This window comes from Cryptomeria japonica, chromosome 3 (genome assembly GCF_030272615.1).
Source record: "Cryptomeria japonica chromosome 3, Sugi_1.0, whole genome shotgun sequence".
NCBI lineage: Eukaryota > Viridiplantae > Streptophyta > Pinopsida > Cupressales > Cupressaceae > Cryptomeria > Cryptomeria japonica.
In genome coordinates this window covers 907941837-907959684 of record NC_081407.1, presented here as the reverse complement: position 1 = coordinate 907959684, position 17848 = coordinate 907941837, and the positions used below count along the sequence as shown (strand labels likewise).

General features: G+C 39.1%; 1 protein-coding gene across 2 annotated transcripts in view; it reads left to right on the top strand.

Annotated features, from left to right (window-relative positions):
- The window catches only part of LOC131067015 (glycerophosphodiester phosphodiesterase GDPD4), a 65848-nt gene that overhangs the window by 15763 nt on the left and 32237 nt on the right, over positions 1-17848 (top strand). The window lies entirely within an intron of this gene.

Below are 17848 nucleotides of genomic sequence, written 5' to 3'. Positions count from 1 at the left end.
ATTTGCCAATGATCCCAATTGTCAGGCACACTAGGTCTGCAGATTATCTCAATAATATATTTATCTTGACCAAAGTCAAGATGTGGAATTAATGAAGTAGCTGAAACAGCAAGAGAATCAACTCTATCATTGTATTCACGAGTAACAACTGAGATATTGAAAGAATCAAAATCTTCAATATTTTCCCTTAACAAATTGCGGTAATGCTTGAGTCTATCATTCTTAGTTTGATATATGTTTCTCACTTGACAAACAATTAATTCTGCATCACCTCGGGCATGAAGATTTCTGATTCCTCTTTTCAATGCAACACTCATTCCTAACAAAAGTGACTCATATTCAGCCGTATTGTTAGTATTAGCAAATTGCAACTTGAAAGAGTAAGGGAAGATCTCTCCCTTAGGAGATATAAGAACTACACCAGCTCCGGATCCATTAGTAGCGTAGCTGCCATCAAATTCAAGAGTCCACACATCATTTGAACTGTTGTTTTCATTGGAATGATTAGAGCTGCCTTCATCCAAGACGGGTGCATTATGAAAAGAAAAGTTGTCATCTTCCTCCATAGGAGAAGATGAACTTTCCTCTTGAGTAGATGAAGAGTGAGACTCATCTTGTTGAGAAGGTAATGAAATACTTTCATCAGCAACAATAGATGAGACTTCTTCAACCATAACATACGAACTGGATGACCCATCTTCTGATGCTTGATCCTGATCAGTATCAACAAATTTTTCATTTGTTGAAAGTAGTGAAATGTCGGAGCTGCTAGAAGGATAATCTTCAGCAAATTCTGAAATTTCATCTATATGGAGATAATAATTCCCAAAACCCGAAGATTCAAAAAGAATCTGAGCATGGGGATCATTAGACTTGACGACCGTGTACTTGGTTTCTCTTTCAGGGATTAACTTCTGCACAACACCTTTGACAGGTATGCTTGCTTCCGTCATATCCATGTTGAGTTCGCCTCCAACATCCTTACAAAAATTACAGCCAAGTAACATTCCGTATGACGCAAGAACGTCAGCGACCAAGACAGTCATCTTTATTTTATTATCCGGAAAAGCAGCAAATGCAAATTGAGCATTCTTGATTTGCCCAATAAGAGGCACTTGTTTGTTCTCCATGGAGTAACAATGACCAAAAGTTTTGGTCAAGGTCAGCCCCAAAGCTTGAGCAACTTTTGCGGGCATGACGTTATCAGAAGCACCAGAATCCAAGACACAATTGCTCAATTGAAAACCATTGATCAACAAGGAAATGTAAAAAGGTTCTATCTTTCCTTGTGTGGTAGATGGAATGGTCACCAAATGATTGGGCAAATTCTTGGGTTCTTGTGGGATAGTGTTTTCAAGTATAGGACGAGTCTCCTTACTTTTAACAAAATCAGCTAATCTATCGAATTGATCGGGATTAGCTTGTAAATACTCAACTTCGGACATTTGAATCTTAGTCTTCCTAGCATGGTCAATAATATCAAAGGCTTGAAATGAACCAGCTAGAAAGGGATTAACATTGTCCGATAATGGTTTGGGGTTGGGCATACTGGGCTTGGGATCAACAAATGAAGCAAGAGGAGGACTTTTGTTACTTACTTGAATTTTCGCTGCATCCTTTGGAATATAGGGCAGCGGTGTTCCTCTTTTAGCAATAACAACAGGTGGTTGTAAATCACTTGCGATCTTTGCAGCTTCTTCTTGTTGGGTCAACCGGGTCTGGGATCTTGTTGTTACAAAAAATGCTTGGCTATGAGTCCTTTCGGCAGCAACAGAGTCATCATGGTGCATGTAACGTATAGTAGAGTCGCCAGTCACTTCTTCTTCTTCTTGTTGAGGAAGAGCAACTTCGTCGGACTGATAATCAAAATAAGAAGACTCATTTTGACTAGTCTCATAATAGCCAACCGCTGCCTTTGAAGGAGGTGGCTCAAGTGCAAGTCTCTCCGAAGGGGGAGGTAACTTGGGTTGATTCTTGGCAGTGTAACTAGCAGCAGCATTAGGATATGTCCTTCTTGGGATATCCTTGTATGGTGCGGGGTAGGAATTCTGAGATACTTGCTTCTTTAAAGCAAGTAGTTCATTTGCTAATTTCTGTACCATAGGATCGATAGAACCAGAAAATGAACCATCCATATGTGAACCTCCTTTGGACCGATTAGAATCCTTTTTGATCTTACCAGCTAGGATCAAATCGTCCTCAATTTCAGTAGCCATTGATTGAGCAACTTCTAAATCAGCAGGAGATGCTCGCCTTAAGAAGAAACTGACCTCGGGCAACTGAGTGTTAATGAAAAAACACTTGAGGTTCTCAGGAGTAGGCTTAGAATTAACAGGAATTCTATTTGCTAATTTGTTAAATTTAGCAATGAATTCGCGCATGCCTTCATGCGTATCCTTCTTCATTTGTGTCAACTGGGCCAACAAGGCGTGCTCATCTTCCGCAGGCTTAAAACGTTCCTCGAACTTGTCTCTCAACGAGTTCTACGAAACAATTGAACCAGCAGTAAGATTGAAAAACCAGTCTGCTGCAATACCTTGAAGAGTCTCTATGAACAACCGAACAACAACATCTTGATGTTCAACTCCAAGAACACCACACGCCATATAAAAAGACTTGACATGTTCATCGGGGTGTTGCTTTCCATCGCCATAAAATTTGGAAAGATTTTTGCGAGAACCTTGTGGAAGTGGATGAAGAGGTGGGGTTAATGCCAAAGGACCAAAAGCTACTCCCCATGGACCGAGAGGAGGAAGCGGAGGTGGATTAGCCATATTAGATAATGAAGGTATCAGTGGCTTGAAACAGAAAGAGGAATTTTTACTTGGGATAGATTTCTTCTTTCTTGAGGGAGGATAACTTGTGGTTCGTGATAGGGAAGATGTACTAGTGAGTAAAAAGAATCTAGCTCTTTCAGCAGCAGATATTTCTTCTAAATATTCACCTTTCTTCCGATGAACGTAAACACGCAAACTTTCTAGCTTAAAGAAATGAAAGAATTTTCAAGCTCTTCTTTCAAAAACAGCAAGACACTAGTCTTCAAACGAAAGCGTGAGGCTTCCGAATGCGTCCGTGTCTCCAGCGGAGTCGCCAAAAAACTGTTGGTTGAAAATTTTGTACACTTGGGGAAATATACAAAATTGTGGTTTCAACCACAGCACACGAGTAAAAACTCTCCTAATTAAGGGAAGGCTCCCCCTATCTAACTACAACTTGGAAAATAAAATGGGATGGGACAACAATCTTTCTTCTTTTTTCAAGAAAGACAATATCCTTTTCTCTTCACAGAAAATGATAGCAATTGAATAACAACAGTAACCACTTTTAAGTGAAATAAGAGAAAGGAAATGAAGTTTTCTGAAAGCGCAAAGACTTCCGTCACTTCCTTCGGGACGGGACAGCAATACCAAGCTCAAAGACTTGACTATTGGAAGTCCTATCTACCCTTTGCTATACTAAATTTTACAACGAATAAAAGATAACAGCTCAAAAACTGGAATAATCTATTCTTTCAACACAAAGACAAGAACTAATGCAAGCTCAAAGACTTGCTGCTATTTCTTATCAAACAGTAATTTTTCCTCAAGAATAGACGCAAGCTCAAAGACTTGCTGCTCCTTCAAGAGAGTTTCCTATTTTAATTAATCTTCTCTACTTGCAGCTCAAAGACTTCAAATCAGATTGGACTAAGCTCCTTTAGAAACACTTGGCATAGAAGAAATAAAAGATTCAAACTCAAACATGTAGCTCAAAGACTCAAAACTTGAGTAATCCTTCTTTATTATTCTTCAAAAACTTTCAATCCACATACATAAGCTCAAAGACTTCTTGTTGTAAATTTGGCAGAGTTTTTGCTTGCTTTCCAAAAGATATCGATTACAATAGACCCCTCAAGTATTTATAGAAGAGGAGCCTTGAGAAAAAGGTGGGAGGATCCTAACTAACTTGAGAGATTCTCTCAACCACCAAGACTCATTCAATAAATAACTTAGACTTCATTAACTAACTAAGAGTTACTCCAACTAACTAAGACTTATTCCAACTACAGTCCTAATTGGACACAACTTGTAGTTGCCTTACATGTAATTACAAAAGTGCAAGTAATGTGTAACTTGCATTTTACAAAAAAAAATACTTTTACATGTAACTTGTCAAAACTAAAATACAACTAAAGATTACAAAAGAGGGAAAATTCAACTTAAGTTGCATTTTGTGAAGACACAAATCCTTGAAATTTCTGGATGCTCGCTTGTAGTTCATCGGGATTCGGTTCATGGGTGTTTTTGGCAACAACCATAGTCTTCACAATAGTGTCGTGACAGCAGAGGAGCGCATAATTGTTTTTATCTAGGATAGACTGGATTTCATGCAGAAAGGCTTGGTGTTTCTTCAATGCTTGAATCGAAGCTACCGAGAATTGTTTGCTCCTACATTCATTATGAATCCTCATCTGTAAATTAGCGAGAACTTCTTCTTCTGGAATCAGCTCTCCATCCTGACTTACTATGTTGCAAGAGGCCTTTTCACAACGTGAGACAATACCTCGGTAAACTTCACCCTGGAATCTCCTTGCATCACCGATCTCCTCAATGAGGGATTTAAGAACAAGGGTCTTGTTTTCCAAGAGTTCTTCAAATTCCAAGTACATGACCCTGGAAGAGATGATGGCATGCTCTTGCAAAATACTCAGCTGTTGTTGGGGCATGGTACGCTAGATTGTCAGACTTTTCTCAACACTTTCCAATTTCTTTTTGAAAGTATTAGAAGTTTGATCCAGTTTCTCCTCAATAGTCTCTAGTTTAGACATTATTTGAAAAATGTCTTTTATTACTTGTACACATTGATCATGAAGTTGATCAACCCAAGAATCCAGTGCTTGTACCTTTTGAGCAACCCTTTCCACTCCACGAATCGATTCTTGGGAACCAGAAGAACCTATGGAGTTACTCCCTTCAGTAGCAGGTTTTGTGATTTTATGAATGGCTGCTATAAGCTGTTGGTTTTCCTCTTCTAGCTTGTCTTTCTTCGCTAGAAGCTCATCACACCTTTGCACCAGTGAAGCAACGGAAAACCGAGCATCATGTTTAATGACCTCATGGGTTTGCTTGCCCAACTCTATCCTCGTAACCTTATAATCAGTAGCTGACATTTCATCAAGTGGCTTATCTACAATAGGTTCCACAATTTCAGCTATTTTCATCTTGTTATTGTCAACCATTACTCTGGAGATAGTCTTGGCCTTCTTAGCAACTTTAGATCTGGACTGTTTCAGTTGCTGATAGTCAAAGGCATCAGGTGAGATCTCTTGCTTCTTCCTTTTCAGGGTGAAAGAACTAAGCCATGGAGGCAAAGTCATCAACTCTCTTCCAGTAGCAGCCGTAGGCAAAGGAGAAGCAGTTTCTGTTTGAATTACCATGGTCATCCTAGGAGGAATATCTGTTTGGACATCGACCACGGTTTGCTCAGTTACCAATGGGCATGAGGATTGCCTCATGAATTCTTCAAAACCAGAAGTGGAAGTATCAATTTCTGATAACTGAATGCAAGTAGGAATATCTTCAAGAACTTTCAACACACTTTCTTGTTGATGATCAGGAGATGGCTCGTATGCTGAAATGGGAATTGCATTCTGAGGAGACTCATCCACAAGCAAATCAGGAGGAGAAAGAGGCGTCTCAATGGAAACTGGAGGAATGGCCTCATGAGGCAAGTCTGAAACTGGAGACTTAGGAGCGTCATCAGATTGCTGCCCCTCTTCTGGATTATCCAGATCGATCACCTGAACATGGAATCGTGTTTTTTCCTTCCCACGAATAGTCGTCTCCTCAGGAGGAAGCACTACTACACGACTGACTCGTAACTTGATCCTTGTGCCCGAAGATGAAGCACCCTCCTTGTTGTCAATCTGAATCTCAGATTTCCGTCCAAGAGGCCCCGTAGAATCATCTTCTTTACCAACCTTGATTTTGATAAGTCTAACAGCATTACTTTTCAGCCATGCGTTAGTGTTGGCCAAGATAGGCTGAAATCTGTCAAGGATGGAGATGCACTCTTTGTGCGACCATTGGATCAAAGGAAGTGGAGCTTCCTCAATCCTTCGTGAAGTGTATTCAGGATCAAGTATATGCCCGTTATCAATCATCCCTTGTGGGATATCCGCCAAGTTCAAGTCAACAATTTGCTCAACAGTGAGCCTGCAGTAATCCATCTTGAGGACTTCGGCTTTTGTGCGGAGATCTACCCAGATGTCTTCAATGCGATGAACATGCACAAAGGATTTCTTGATCTTCTCCTTCATACCTCTATAATCAAAATCAGCTCTAGGTTTGAACCTTTTAAGCTTGATTTCCTGCAATTCAGCCTCCATGGCCTTAGCCTTCACAGATGTGACAAGGGAGTATCAGCCAATTTTCAATGGGTTTGTGGTAGAGATCCCCATTCCAACCTTGTGCTTAGCAGACTGAAAAGTGTGAACAGCCATGATCTGTCTTCCCAACTCCATAAGAATTATCTTATCGGTTGGGAATCTTGGAAGCATGTATGGCTGACCATCATAGCATCCTATCCTCATATAGGTGAAGGTGGGAAATTGCAGGAACAAACACCCATACTCAGACACCTTGACCCATGCCTCATCTGATACTCTTTTGTTTTTGAGATTTCTGTCAAACTGACACATGAAATATCCGAAGAATTCATCTTGGATCTTTTTGAAATGTAGTCTGCTGGGTCTCAACGGCAACTGGTCATAATATTCCCAAACTGGTATAAGCGAGCGATCACCCTTGGTAGAAAGACCTGGAAAGTGTCTAAGTGATGCTGCTAAATATACCAAATAAGAATTCATGAAGGTGGTCATGGTGGTAAGAACTGCTGCAAGTTGTTCGCACAAGGCATCGCTGATGACTTCCCCCCATGAAATGTGATGTGACTGCCTATGAACATAATGAACTGATACATCCATGGCTCGAAGACATTGGAATGCTCAAGGCCCGTCATCCTGCTGAGAAGAGTGATGGTGTCTCCTATCTCCTATTTGAAATCACAACGGTACAACTTTGCCCACCTTGAGAAGGAAGGACGTGGCTCTTGGATCCACCTATTGATGTGTCGCTTGCAATCTTTTTCCCTCTTCACGTAATATTCCGCTGCACTTTCTTTGGTGATTTCCATATAAACAGGTGCAGGAGGTATTCTGAAGACCTTCTCGATTGTATCCGCATCGAGACGAATTATAGCTTCACCATCATCATTTTTGATGACTCTTGATTCCTTGTCAAAATGATGGGCGCATGCAAGAACGAACTCAGGTTCTAGGGCAGCCACTGGGAAGGAAGATGCATGATGGATATGGCTGTCCAACAGTCGCTGCAAGTTATTATCCTGTGGATCTTCTACCCGGTTGACGAATTCTGCCATATCAATGTGCCCTATTTCCGTGTCTCTGATGCGATCTAAAGGAGAAGAAACCTGGGAAGGTGCAACCTCATTCTGATATTTGTGATATTTGTATTTCATTTTCTTTGGAGTTGGAGATGCCGGCAAATCTGACATTGTTGTGAACCTGGAATACTGTGATGAAGACTTAAAAGGGTTAAGGCAACATCATAGTCAGCTGCAAATATCATTCTTCCTTCTCCAAATGGGTAAAACTTTGATCCTTGAACTTTACAATTTTGTGAGAGGAAGAGGGGAAATATGTAGAAATGGGAAAATCTTGATTTTGACCAATTTCGGATCTTGGGAGAATTTTCGCAAGTATACAAGTTGGAAAGGACATACATGCAATCGGGGTTTTAAAACCCAAATACAAGTACACTTGTAAATTTGAAAATGGAGAAATGGACGAAAAATGAGATTTTGACTTACGGGAAATGATGGAAATGGAAAGTATGGATATGGGGAACATGAATGGATAGAAATGGGAAAATTCGGGAAAGTCATTTTCATGAAAATGGGAAGAACTCTTCAACGTGTAATCCGGTTTTCAAAACCCGAATTTGCAAGGGAGGGGTATTTCACACTTTTTAATTTGGAATTTTAACAAAAAATGGTTAAATTCCTTAACCGTAGGGGAAGAACAAGAATTTCCAGCGAACTTGTAATCAAGATTAAAAATCCCGAATATAAGTAAAGAGGGAATTTTTAGGGAAGAACAATACAATTCAAAAATTGCATACCAAGGGAAGAATCCTCTCACAAAAACCGATTTTTGGGGGAAGAACAACACATAATTAAAAATGCAACTAAGAACGAAAATTAAGAAAACAAGAAAATAATAAAATGAAGGAAAGAAAGGAAAGAGAACATACCTTTCTTGAAAATGCAAAATGCTTCTCCAATAATGCAACAATTCTTGGAATGAAGAAGGAAAATCAATTAATTGAAGCAATCCTTAATGCAAAACCCTTATCACGTTTTTGCAAGAATGTCTTATATGGAAAAACGTGGCAGCAAACAAGAGTAAAATGTCATGGAAAATGCTTGAATACTTCTTAACCCTCAACGCCTTGGTATTTCAAGCCAAAACGATTCATCCCTTTGAAGATTCGTGGCATCAAATGCTTCCAAAATGGAGACAAAGGAATCACGTGTTAGCTGAAAAACGTGGTATTTGATGCATTTTAGATGGATCATTAAATCGCTTAAATCTTATCCCAAACTCCACACCTAGGTGAGAGAAGGGAAAACGATTTAGGAGAATGCAGATTTGTGGAGTGAAAAACGCCCAAGATGTGGATTGAAGGAACCACGTGTTAGCTGATTTAGCTCAAAAAACCAGTAACAATAAACCCTAAATGGCATAAAATGTGTTTGTAAATGCATGAGAATAGGATAGAATCCTAAACGCCTTGCATCTCCAACAAATCTCCACAAAAAATCGCTTTGACATCTTCAACAAATCCGTTTTTCTTGCAAATCGGGTTTTTGGAGACAAACAACAAGTTCGAATTGCCATGAAACAATGAAAATCGGGTTTTGGGGAGGAAATAACAAGTTTGAATTTTACTTTTTCAACTTACAAGCCAAAATCGGGATTTTTTAGACAAATGACAAGTTTTATTTTTCACTTTTTCACTTACTAGCCAAAATCGGGTTTTTTGGAGCAAATGACAAGTTTTATTTTGTCAAAAAAGTACTTGCAAGGCAAAATCGGGGTTTTTGGAGAGGAATACAAGTTTTAATTACTTGTATAAGGGAAATAAAATCCCTACAACAAGTTAGAAATACTTGCACATATGTAATGGGGATTTAAAATCCCTATTACATGCAAAAACTATTAAAGTAGGGGTTTTTTGACCAAACTGCAAGTTTACTTGTAATTGAGTCAAAAAATCCCTATTTTAACTAAACAAGACCAAAAAACAACAAAAAAGACAAAAACAAGAAAGGGAAATTTAAAACAAATTGCAAGTAATCATCTTTTAATAAAGATGCACATGTAATAAGCTAAAAATTCCTCTACAACAACTAAAACAATGAATATCATTAAAACTTGCAGTTTGAAGAAAATTCTCCACCTGCAGTCGGGGTTTTAAAATCCGAAATTGAAGGAAAGACATAGCAAACGAACCCAGAATTTGACGAAATTCGAAACGTAGTTCGAGGATGGACTGAGGATTAAGCCAGTCCAAGGATTCGTCAAAATTCTGCCTCGGAAAGTGCCATAGAGTAATTTTTTTCATTTTTTCACAAAAATTTCATGTAGTGGTCCTTCATTTTTGGAAACAAAAATGAGGACAACACATACTGCATCTTTTGTATATCAGATCTATGCATATGAGTTATGTGTAATAAGTTGCTGATTTGGGTATGCGTGTGGGTATGGGATGCATGTGTGGGTACGGGGGCATGCAATCTTTTTTCTTGGGTATCGGTATGGGTACGGCAATATGTGTTTGTGTGTGGAAACTTAAAGATTAAAAAATATATGCAGAGTGATACTCATACATCCATAATTACCAATGAATAGAATTTTTAAATATCTCATAATATCATATTCATAATTTGCAAAAATAATGATAGTTGAGTCTCAAAATGTCATTAAACAATGAAAATTCAATTACAATCGATATTTAATATTCATATTCTTCTTCATCAGAAGCATCAAGGTGAACATTTGGTTCAACTTCTTTTGAACCACTATCCATTAGATTGCCACTCCCACTAGCTATGTCAAGTGCAAGAGTTGCCTCATGTATAGAAGCTTGTGCAAGCCGTGCAACTGTAGCTTCTAAATCAGCACACTCAAAGGTTAGATCCCAATTCTTTGTCACACCCTAATTGTAATTAGGTTTCTTATGTGACAATAGATGAAGGTTAGAGTGCATGTAGACCAAATCCTCTGTTTTTTTTGCACCCAAATGGTTGCGCTTGACCAAAGACTTTTACTTTTTGGGCTCGTTTTTGTGCTTGATTGGCTCCATACACTCCACAAGCTGTTGATGACCATAGAACTCAAGGCCTCTTGCACCTTCACAAGTTGTCTTAAGAAGATTGTGTGAGATGCAAATTGTGTTTTGACGACCTCACATGGTATAAAAAAATACACGTCACATTTCAACAATAAAAAAAATAAAAAAATAAAATCTAAATTACCTTCAACAACTCCAAGTTGGAGAAGATCTTGAATATGGCTTGTGACATGATGATTAGTCACAAACATTTGAATCTCGTCAGCTTCCGTGTAGACTTGTTTGATCCATTTAATTTGTGTGCCAATTTTTTGCAATATTAAATTGTGTGAGTGGATTGTATATGGTGTCCTAAAAATGTGAGTTTATGTAGCCTCCACTATAGACTAACTGCTCTACAATTTTTAGCATTTTCCGTTTATGATTGGGGCAACATTTTCAAGCCCCACCATGTCAATGGATTCTATGAGGGTATTGGGAATGAAACTTGCATCTTTTACTTGCCCCTTACAATCCATTGCCTTCCAAAACGTTGCCCCTTTAGGTGACACTGCTATAATGTTGATTAATGGTCTTTTTTTTGCAATATTTCCACCTATCAAAAATGACGTTCACATCTATTTCAGGCTATGTATCCTTGAACACTGTTAATGATGTCTCTATGGAAGCTTTCTCCTTCGCCAATAAGGTGTTTCACACGTTTTCTTACCCAGGAGGTGTATTGCAAAGAGTATTCACCATGTCCCGCCAAGAAGGTGATCTAAAAATGTTGAAAGGAAACCCATTGCCATAAATGCAACAAGCAATGCTTTGATCGACAACCTCTCTTATTTCATTTTTGAAGGCTTTGTCCAATGGGCCTCTTTTTCATGAAACTGAGACATTCTCTTGTTGAGAAGATGGTGGCATTGGCATGAAAGGATGTGGGCTAGCTGGTTGTGTGGAGCTACTATGAGGTTTCCTCAAGCTTTTCTTGGCAAGAGGATGTGCAATACTCTTTGATTTGTTACTTCTCATGTCAGCATCCTCTTGTTCTTTAATATAAGACATTATCAAATCATGTGGAATCCCTTTTTTATTCGGCCCCTATTAAGCTTTTATTCCTTGTGAAGGGATGGTGCATAAGTAAGCTTTCACTCGTAAATATGAGCTTGTATACTCTATGTTGCAATGGTTACACTGTCAAAGAAAACTCCCACCTCCAAACATTTGTTGAATCATTGTTGTGTATCTGCAAAGAGGCGACACTGAATCAATTCTAAAATGTCTCTCTTCATTTTGGCCCGAGGCAATTGAACTAGAACTTTGAGTTCCAACCATTATGTGTGAACTTGAAATGGAAAACATTATTGAAGAAAATTTGGCATTATAACCTCTTATTATGCATAAGAAGTTCAAAAGAATATAAACTTACTAAAAAATAAAAAAAGAACTTGAAAATTAAAAAAAAACTTGAAAATATGAAAGATTTTCTCAACCATGATGGCTAAATCTTTTACAATGATTCCTCATCTTTTGGTGTGTGTCTTACTCTTCTCTAGCCTTCATTTTTGAAAAAAATGAACTCAATATTGGCAGCTTGGAGGAAAAAATGGTGTTCTTGGTGTTTTGTGTTTGTGAAATGAGTTACAAACACCAAATAGGGGTAAACTTAGACGAAATCATGCATTGGGGGGTGTTTAAAAAGTATTAAATGTTTTATTTTTGTTAAAAAACACTTTATTTGGCTGTTTTCTTGCGTAGGTACTTGTTGAAGTGTCTTTGGTACACGACCAAACACAGAATAAAATACCTAAAGGTACCTTATCCTCTCTTGAATAAAGCTCCCGAATGTTGAAGATATCGCAAAAGGATCAATCGGAGAAGCTTCAAGGTTCTGTTATGTAGGATCTCTACTCGTGGATAAGCTCTTCGTGGTACAATGTGATTTTGCTGGAATCACAAGGGGACTTACACTCGATGACTTGAACGTCTGATTTGTTGGAATCACAAGTCCTATTTACTAACTAGAAGACAAACAAATGGCAAAAGATGCAGGGTTCAGGAAGTCTACTCTACTACCTAGAATGCGAGAAGATGGATGAACGACTAGGTGGAGTCCTACTGGGCTGAGTCTCACCGTTAGGCTTGAACAATCCGACATCAACTCTGTGCGATCTTCTAAGGGATGCTTCCAATACGTTCAAATCGTACACCATCAAACACTGATCACCATTCAAGATAATGCATGAACAATAGATGTGTAACGACTTAAGATTAAGCTCATTTTATGCCAGTTGACCTCGCAGGGCGCACTTACAATCAGTAAGAGGCTAGTGGTATGGATTAGATGGATTCCACACAGGTGCATTCAACAACTTCTTTCATTCAATTTAATTATTTACCATCTACATTGAAGATTCAACAAGAGACCATGCATATTGCAACGAAACAACACACTTCACCATAACTTCAATGAAAATGGAGTTTGTTTACAATCACTGGCAACAATTTCTTGCCTTGTCCTCCTAATTTACTCTAATTGCTATTCTATCAGCTGACTATTCACTATTAGCTAACTATTCACCCACTATCAACTATTGACTGATTATTAGCCTTCACAAATGAGGAGCCAGGGCTTATATAGTGCTCTCAACACAATTCAATGGCTCAGATCAATTTGAGATCAATGGCCAAGATTTTACAATGAAAACCCTAATTAGGGTTTGTTACAACAAACTCAATTCTAGCCAATGAAATAATTGCATTATTTGGACACATATCTTCTCTGGAATATTCGACCAATGGATAACCGGGGTAGGTACATCGAAGTTTGTGTCATCTTTGATGAGTCAGGTACATTGAATCTGGACACGTTGAGGTGGACCAATCCGACTGGAAGAGTGATGACTGGGATGCCACCTTGTCTGACACTTGTAACTTGGTAGATGTTCAATTTGATGATGTTGAGAAGATAATTTTAATTAACTCTTCTGAAACTATCTGCTTCCTCAACGGACCCTTGCTTTAACCTCCTTTGTCTTTGATGTGCAGGAGGGATGGTGTACCTTTCCTTGAAATGTTGGACTGGAAGTGGTCGTCCTTGATGATGCTGGACTGGAATAGGTCGTCCTTGCCCTAGCCTGGTCTTCTTTCATTTGCAAAACAAACCATAAGATGATTAAGGACACATAATATATTTATTCTAACATAGCATTTTCTACCTTAAATCATCAACAAGAAAACATCAAAATGAAGTCTGCTCAAGATTCTTTCCAGGGACAGGCTCCATAAGAATTTTGCCCTGGACCCTTTGGAAGGTTAAAGAGATAATTTCTTCCTCTAGCCCAAAATCATCATTATTGGAGACAACAATCCATTCAAGGGCAATCTCAAGGGCTTCTACCATCTTTGTCTAGGCCTGGCTTGGCACAAATTTGAAAGGAATAGGTGGATTTTAGGATTTTTGCTTTGGACCCTTTGGAAGGGTCAGGAGCGAAAATCTTGTTTTAGGCTTATTCCTCCATCTTTCAACCTTAACCAACTTCAATAGGGCAAGAACACCAATCCTGACACTCACCCAAGTTATAGAAACCCAAGTTTGACTTGACTTTGCTAGGAAAATAAGGGTTTTTAGGAATTTCGCTCTGGACCCTTTGGAAGGGTCAGGAGCGAATTTCCTATTTTGAGCTTGTTTTGGCTACTCCATTACCTCAATCCAATATTCAAAGGCAAGAACACATCAAAGTCCTTCTAACCATGCCATAAAACTTTGACCATCTCCAAGAAGAAAATATGAGTTTCCAAGAATTTCGCTCTGGACCCTTTGAAAGGGTCAGGAGCGAAATTCTTATTCTTGATTGATTTCTCACCTCCTTCATCCAATCCATCTTCAAAATTGATCTAACTCAACTCTCCTCTCCACAATCAAGTCCACTCACCACCAAATTAGCTTGAAAACTTCACCTCTCAATGCCTTAGGCAAATAAAGGGGGTAAATGAGGATTTCGCTCTAGACCCTTTGGAAGGGTCAGGAGCGAAATCCATGTTCTGAGTTGATTTCCACCATTTCTCAAGGAAAGAACACATAAATCTACCTTTCAACACGCCTTAGAAACCAACACTTGGCCAAAACTAGGAAGGAAATAAGAGCTATAGAGATTTTCGCTCTGGACCCTTTGGAAGGGTCAGGAGCGAAAATTACCTTTTAGTCTTCTTCCTCCATCCTTTCAACTTGAATCCACCTCAAAAAGGCAAGAAAACACTTTTCCTCACTCATCCAAGTTATAGAAACCCAAGTTTGACTTGATTTTGCTAGGAAAATAAGGGATCTTAGGAATTTCGCTCTGGACCCTTTGGAAGGGTCCGGAGCGAAATTCACTATTTGGCTCAATTCCTTCACTTTCAATGATTTCCTAGCACTTGAAGTCATTCCTAAGGATCTCTTTCACCTCAATTCACTTTAGTCTGCAATTGCATTGGCACAATATTGGGAAAAAAGGTGGTTTTGAGAAAATTCGCTCTGGACCCTTTGGAAGGGTCAGAAGCGATTTTCTCAAAACCACTTGCTCCTCCATCTTTTCAACTCCAATCCTCTCTAGAAGGTAACTAAACATCATTCTTTACCCAAGGGACAAGGTTTGTGGTCTAAGCAAGGTCAAAAAATAGGTTTGTAAGGAATTTCGCTCTAGACCCTTTGGAAGGGTCAGAAGCGAAATTCACCTTCTTGGCTAAAATCCTTCACTTTTCAATGCTTTCAAACATTTCCAAAGGCCAAACACGTCCATTCTTCCTTTCAAGATACCTTGCAAATCAATATTTGGTCAAACAAGGAAGGGAATGAGGTCCAAGAAGATTTTCGCTCTGGACCCTTTGGAAGGGTCAAGAGCGAAAACCATGCTTTAGGCTTGATTCTTCAATTTTTCAACTCCAATTTCTTCTGGGAGACAAACATAGACTATTCTCCTTGCATCTCCATCTTGGTCCTGACTTTGGCTAAAGGGAAAATGAGTGTTTTCAAGAATTTCGCTCTGGACCCTTTGGAAGGGTCAGGAGCGAAAATCTTGTTTTAGGCTAAAATCCTCCATTTCCTCCACCTCTAGTCATTCCCTAAGGCTAGACCATTCAAAACACCTCCAAACATGCCTTAGAAACTAAGAACTTGGCTTAGACAAGGAAGAAATTGAGGTCTCCAAGGATTTTCGTTCTGGACCCTTTGGAAGGGTTAGGAGCGAAAATCACTTCCTAGGTTGATTTTCATCTTCCTTTCAACTCATTTTCATACAAACTTGGTCAATTCAACTTCCTTTCATCACAATCAAGACAAACCTCCATCCAACTGGGTCTAGGCAAGGTCAAACTAGGCTTTAAGGCCAAAGGAAGGCAAAAATGGAAGATTTTGCTCTGGACCCTTTGGAAGGGTCAGGAGCGAAAATCTTCTTTTAGGTTGATTTTCATTCTCCCCAGGTCTAAAACCTCCTCCCTAAGGCAAACATGCATCAAACTCTTTCATCTATGCCCCAAAAAATTAGGAATTTGGTCTTGACAAGTGAGAAATTTAGGTGTATAAGGATTTTCGCTCTAGACCCTTTGGAAGGGTCAGGAGCGAAATTCCTAATCTTGGCCAAGATCCTTCACATTTTCACATCCCATCACCTCAAAACTAGAACATTGGTCTAAACAAGGGAGAAAATGAGGTGTTTTCAAGAATTTCGCTCTGGACCCTTTGGAAGGGTCAGGGGCGAAATTCCTACTTTAGGCTAATTTCCATCATTTTGTCACCTCAAATCTCCTCTCAAAGACAAATGTGCATCAAAACCTTCCCATCACGCCCCAAAAGTCAACAAACTTGGTCATATCAAAGAGCAAAGTGGATAAAAATGAATTTCGCTCTGGACCCTTTGGAAGGGTCAAGAGCGAAAATCATCCTTGGGCTCAAATCCTGACTTCATTTTCACATTTCCTCATTCAAACAAGTGCCTTTTCCTTCATTCAAACTTGGGAATGTGTTAGTTCTAGGTTTTGGTCAAAGTAGAATGTCTTATGGAGAATTTCGCTTTGGACCCTTTGGAAGGGCCAGGAGCGAAATTCGCTTTGGACCCTTTGGAAGGGTCAAGAGCAAAATTTGACATTTTGGTCTCTCCGTCAGGATCATTTTATGGAATATAACATTTAAGTATAAGTTACATTTCCTTATATCTTTCTTCTTTCTTATACTTTAAGCTATATTCCATATATACTGTTAGGATGTTTGAGAGTGGTTTCAAACCTCTAGGAGTTATATTGCAAAATCTAATTTTTGGAGGATTCTTCAGTTTTCCAGACAGTCAAATTTCAGGATCAGGACATTGCAGACTTAGCCAAATTTCAGGGCATTTGAAGATCAGGATGACATTCCAGACTTCATCACTCACCAACTTGACCTAGCTCGGACCTTCAAGGATGATACTCACTCACCAAGCAAGACACAATTAGCAACAAGAGCAAAACCAGGCCCTAAGGAAGACTTTCAAAGAAACCCTAACCTGGAGCATCTACTGACTCAACCTAGCTCAAGCAGAGCCTGCTATCTAGTGATCCCCCTGACAGCACTCATAATGCAAAGGCTAACAGACAAAACCCTAAAAGACCCAGAAAACAAACCCTCGAAAGCAAAAAGCAGGGGTCCCCATTTGCAATGGGGCGATGTGTGAATACGTCACAACAGTACCCCTGGGTTCACTAGGGTGCTTCTTGGGTTCGCCCAGGGTACTGCCTAAGCGGGTACCCTAGGCAAACTTGGGGTTGCACCTAGATTGAACCCGGTCCCCTGCCGCACTTGGACCTGTACCCAACCCAATATACAAAGACCCGGTAACATAGATTTTTTTCAATTATTCTAAAGTAGATTTGGGCATCTTGTTTTATGGTGCTATGGCTAGGTCAACTTGTCATTTTGTATGTGAAGTCATAGTGGAACCACATTCCTTGTCGTGTGAGCAATTGCACATACTTAAAATGCATATGTAGGAAAAGAAAGAGACATTTATTACTTCATGATTGCAAGGAAATATGATGCAAGCTACATGCATTGTGGTGTCTGCGTGGAGTTATATGTGACTGGGCTGTCAGCAGGGTTTTTATCATTTATGGTTAATTTTTGACAATTAGCAAAATTTCCAGAAATCATCTGCTTCTAACCAGTCTGTGGTTTGTTAATATGCTTCTAGTCATGTCCCACATGCGGAATCAATAAAATCTTGAGTTTCCTAACTTGTCATTGGTTCTTGCTGACGTCTAGATGGTCAGCTGGTTGGCTCTTAGTTTGAAATTGAATTGTTAAATGATGTCAATTTTGTGCATGAGGCTGACTACTGATTATGCCTAAGATGACAATAAAATTGATTGAAAGATTGTTGTACCCTTTATTTTTACCTTAATAATAGATGAATATGTTGGCTAAAATGTGCTTCCTT